Raw genomic sequence first — 5,409 nt, forward strand, 5'->3', positions numbered from 1 at the left:
TGGTACTGAGCCAGTTTCAGTTCGCAGCTCGGAGGTTGGGGACCGGAGATTTAATGAGAACAACCAGCAAGTCAAAAAACGACAAGTTTGGGACACTAAAAACGTCAAAAAGTTACTCGGAGGAGTCCTTAACCAAATGTCAATTTGTGACGAGTTGGGAGTGAGAATGCGTTGAACACAATGCACGACTGTAAGAAAAAGCTGGAATTTACTAGTAAAGCTCAGGCCAATCTTGATTATTTATATTTTTCATAAGTTCTAATGTATTAGTTTTACTGTTTTTGTGAAGGAGGTTAACAAAAAAATCCGAATTTTTGCTCACTTCTATCAGTCTATGGTGGATGCATGAAATTAATCCAGACGTGGTTATGACATTTAAAAAAAAGAAAAAATGAAAGCCAATTTAGAGATGACAGAAGGTTGATGGACTTGGACCCGTCATGGAGCCGCTGGGATCTGCTTGTCGGGGAGTTTAGTTTCTCATCCTGAAAAGCTGCCTGCTCGTATCAGTGACAGCGGCAGGTTCTTCGAAAGGTTTCCTGTCAGATATTTTATATCCACTCCAACATGGAACTTTCAAAGCCTACCACACTTTCTCATGGAAAACAGAAATTCTCCTGAGCCTCATTGTTACATTACCTGTTCAAACAGCTTTTGTTGTAAAATAAAGATAAAAAATAAAAACATTTCAGTGACTCACCATATTCAAACTTTAAATTACAACGTTTTCAGGTGAAGGAGTTTGCCAATGTCGATGTCTTAAATCAGAGGAAGCACACACTCTTTAAAACACACCCCCTAAAAAAATCTAATTTTAATGCTGATGAGGTCAGCAGTGAAGTTGATTTAATCACTCTTAATGCCGAGTAATAGCAGCTACAACAAATGAATAAATTTGGATAATGGGTAATTAGGACAAGGAAAAAAGAAAAAAAATCATTAAAAGTCGTTTATTGTCACTTATTAAGACTTGCTTCTCGGCGGCTGCGCTTTGTCTGCTCTGTTTCTAGTCTCCAGCTATTCCAGGGAGACACAAAGTCAGTCCAGGCAGTCAGGAGATGTAATCTAAAAGTTATGTGCAAAGCACCCTGACCACATGTCAGAACAACCTCAACCGGCTTCTTTGAATCAGGAAAAGAAATAAAGTTCGGCTGTAACCTGATGAATAATGTCTCCACTCTCCAGATCTTCTTGTTTCTCCACCTTAATGCCAAAAAAATCATTGCCAGATTGATAATAAGATGAATAAATCCGTAAATTAAAACACATTCAAGTTCAAAGCAGTATACTTTTACTAATTCAAAATGATTTCTGGACTCATGATTGTAGAAACATTTATTTAAAATATAAATTAAAGCCAAATTTCCTCTACTGAAGAAAAGTCTCTCATTTAAAAAGAAACAGGAAGCTAGCTTGTTGTAATTTAATGTACAGAAGTGGATAATAAATCTTGGAAAACCTACAACAAAACTCAACTTGGTTTTTAGAAAAAACATATCTTTAAATAATAAAAAAAAAATAATTAGCATGTTTGTACTCTGAGCCCCTTCCTGTTTGCAATGGTGATGGACAGGTGGGAATCAGCATGGATTATGATGTTTGCAGATGATATTGTGATTTATAGTCAGAGCAGAGAACAAGTGGAGGAGAGGCTAGAAAGGTGGAAGTTTTCCCTCGAAAGGAGATGAATGAAGGTTAGCTGCAGCAAGATGGAGTATGAGAGTATGGTGGAGAATAGAGCTGCAACGATTAGTCAACTGATTGACGACTAATTTAATAGTAGATTAGTCGTTTACATTATATGGAGTCGGAGTGTAAAGTTTAAAGTAAGTTGAAAAGTTATAAATAAAGTGGCATTATGCTAGCTTCTTGGACTATTTTGGCATTTATTAAGGTTTTTTAAGCTGTTTTGGAGTTTAGCAAATATTTCAGCTACATGCTAGGTGTTTTGGCTAACTTTTTTCTGTTTTTTAGGCTAATTTGGCATAACTAGCATTTTAGCTGGCTATCAGCTTCAGGGTTTACAGCTATCAGCTTCAGTGTTTTTCGCTATCAGTTTCAGCATCTTTAGCCATTGTCACTAACATCTTTAGTGGGCAAATTCAGCTTACAGCATTCACACTAGCATTGTCGCAGGTATTGCTAAACATCTAGTTTTTACTTAGTTTAAAGATGATGAAATGTGTTAAAATGTGTGATTTACTTCCACTTTATGCATGACCCAATTAGGTGACTAATTGGAAAAAATAATCTGTGACTATGAAAATAATTGTTTGTGGCAGCCATAGTGGAGAAAAGTGTCCGGTGTGATACAAGAGTTTTATCTCAAATGAAAGGAAAGATGAGCAAAACTGTGGTGAGATGTAGTTCGGCCTAAAGACAGTAATACTGAGGAAAAGGCAGGAAGCAGATCTGGAGGTAGCAGAGATGAAGATGCTGAGGTTCCTTTTGGGAGTGATCAGGAATGAGTACATAGAGGCACAGCACATGTTAGAGGTTTTTGGAGATTAAGTTAGAGAGGCCAGACTGAAATGGTTTGAACCAGAGGAGAGAGTAAAACATTGGTAGAAGGATGCTGAGTCTAGAGCTGCCAAGCAAGAGGTCTAGTACAGGGATAGGCAACTCCATCTAACTTCATCGTTAGATGGAAGAAGCTGAATTGCTGTGGCGACCCCTGAAGATAGCCGAAAGGAAAAGAAGAAGTTCTTGTAATATGTGTAAAATAGAAATCAAATCAAGCAATATTTTGCTCAGCTCTGTGTAATATAGTCTAGGACTTCATGTCCACACAAGCAACAAAAAAATGTAACCAGTTACCTAGTTACCTCCAAAATGTGATTTACTCAGTTCAAGTGGAAAGAAACAGACACTTTTAGCAACACAGACCAAGTTTAACTCTGAACTGTTTGCTGGAAAGTCAAACACAACAAAGTTTAATCTCTCTTTTTACTCCCAGCAGCTTGGTGGGAAGCCAGAAACGCAAGCACTCCTGCAAAGGTAAAGGATGAGGAGTCAGAGCTACTTGGACAAGATTTACAGCAGGCAGCTTGTCGTAGTGTGAAATATTAGTCTGCACCAGATGTAACCCGAGAACACGAGGTCTGAAGGAAGCAACAGGCACAATCCAAGACACGATCTTAATGCAATCGTACTCATATGTATACAGTCAGAGCGCTTCATCCAGGCCACAGAGTGCAAGAAAGCAGAGCCACGATTTAACAATCCAAACACAAAAAAGTAAGGCACAAGGTCACAAACATACAGACTACACAAACACTCCGGATGGAATTAGGAATGCTGGGTAATCTCATGAGACAATCTGGATAGAAAAGTCTGTTTTTACTAGAGACAAAGCAGGAGAGGCTGATTACAATGACCTCAACACAACATCTAAAGTAAGACATAAAAATAAGGATTTTGACTTTTTCTGTGTTCCGGATCGTAGGGTAAGGTCACATTATCCACGATCCGAGTGTTTATGTTTAATCAGAAGACTAACTCAGAACCCGAAAGCTCTGATCAGACACAAACAAACATCCAAATGTTTGTTCAGCACCAAATGAGGTTGTGTTGATAAAAAATGAGCGCATCAAAGTAAATCAACTCTGTCCTGGAATGTTTTTGATAAAACCATGGAATTGCATTCTGTTGATGACCCGCTGAATCCACAAAAGTGCGTTACATTTAACCAAACGCTATACAAACGGGTGAAGTAGACATTTATAATATGACTTTTTAAGTTTGTGCAGAAAGTCATTTTTGTTCATTTTTATTTTCTCGTGAGAGGTCTGCAAATGCCTGCTGACAGTGGTTTGTAAAGGGAGTTTTCCCACTATCATTTTCACAACTATGCCAAAAACAGCAGAGGTTGTGTTGTGCTGTTTTGTACCTTCTCATCTCAGATAATTAAACAATTCCTGAGTTTGAAATCGCACCACAAAGAGATGAGGAACAAAAACAATACAGAAATGAGAGGAATGAGCACAGAAAGGAGAAATTCTTCAGAAATTGTTGTTTAATCCACGTATAGTAGCTGTTAACCACAACAGCAGACGCACTTAGAAATTTCACCATGCAGGCAAATTCTGGGACAGCCAAACCTGTTCTCAGATATGTGGGAAATGGAGGTTTTGACAGTTAGATCATGTTTTCTGTTCATTTTAACAACATACCTGAATATTTACTAGTGCTGCCACAAACGATTATTTTAATAGTCGACTAAATGGGTCATGTGCAAAGTGGATGAAAAACACCTCCAATGGGTCTCCGATGTTAAATAGTTAAAGGCAGCCATTTCCATAAAAAAAAATAAAATATAAAAACTCACACTTGCTATTTAACTTCAAAGGTGCTCAAAAAATCTGCTTTGATGTTAATTACCTTTGATAGTTTTATGGTTTTAGCTTTAATCTTTACCATCAATAACTTCACATACAACTTTAAATAATACACAAAGATCTATGAATGGAAACTTGACTTAGTATAGGTTTGAACTGAAGCCTCACAATTAAGACTAACTCTGAAAATTGTGTTTTTAACATGTAATTGTGGCATTTTTCTGATGATGGAAGACATATTTAAAGAAAATTTAGATTTAAATTGCCTTTTTGAGTATTTTTTACTCCAATCATTGTAACTCAGAGGCTAGAAGTGCAGTGTGAATAATCTCCACTCCATTCTGATGCATCCACTTGTAGACGACTAGATCCCTATATCTTTTCATTTTAGTAATCTGAGCTGGCATTCGACTCATAACTGTACGGCTGGAAACCTAATATGGATTTTAGTTGTAGCTGTAATGGTAGGTTGGAGGTGTAAGCTTGTGAGAAAGTGTGTAAACAGATGGGTGATGGGAAGGGGGTTGGGGTTACTCCACATCAACACAAATCAGAGGTGAATTTCTAATCAAATGCAGCCGCTCTGCAGAAACTATGTCCTAGGAACGACACACTTTAAGCTGAATTTGAACCTTAATCGTGAGTTATTATTTCTAATGTTAGTGATAAATTGTAAATATCTGATATTTGTCAAATGAACAGCAGTTCCTGTTTGCTTCCTTGGACTAAATAAATGTTTGCAGCTGCACTTGTTTTTTTTACACATTTCTGCTTCACAGTCAGACTCCCAACCGGGGAAAGTTTCCACAGAAAGCTCATTACAGCCCTGACACTTGAGACTCGGCCTAAACGACTCGTGAGCGTCTCTGCCAGGATGTGATACATGACTGCAAACATTAGGGGTCCTGTTTAATTTGTGTTGTACACATTACGAATTATTAATTTTTATTCCTCCGGTGGTTAAAGGTGCAGGTCTGACAGCCGTGGGATTCAGCGAGCTGAAGCAACAGCAGCCTTTAAATAAACGGAGATGCCAATCACTCCGTTGAACAGTTTAACAGTCGAGAAGGAG

At 37.8% G+C, this 5,409-nt stretch overlaps 1 long non-coding RNA gene across 2 annotated transcripts in view; it reads left to right on the forward strand.

The window, feature by feature from the left end:
* Positions 1-4,322, forward strand: part of LOC112149120 — a 17,953-nt gene extending 13,631 nt beyond the window's left edge. The window contains exon 3 of one of the 2 annotated variants that reach the window (XR_002919750.2): positions 2,957-4,322. This is a non-coding gene — a long non-coding RNA (uncharacterized LOC112149120). The remainder of the gene's footprint in view (positions 1-2,956) is intronic. The other variant, XR_004947071.1, reaches the window with a different exon arrangement.
* The last annotated feature ends 1,087 nt before the right edge of the window (positions 4,323-5,409 follow it).

The sequence above is a fragment of the Oryzias melastigma genome, linkage group LG22 (assembly GCF_002922805.2).
Source record: "Oryzias melastigma strain HK-1 linkage group LG22, ASM292280v2, whole genome shotgun sequence".
Taxonomy (NCBI): domain Eukaryota; kingdom Metazoa; phylum Chordata; class Actinopteri; order Beloniformes; family Adrianichthyidae; genus Oryzias; species Oryzias melastigma.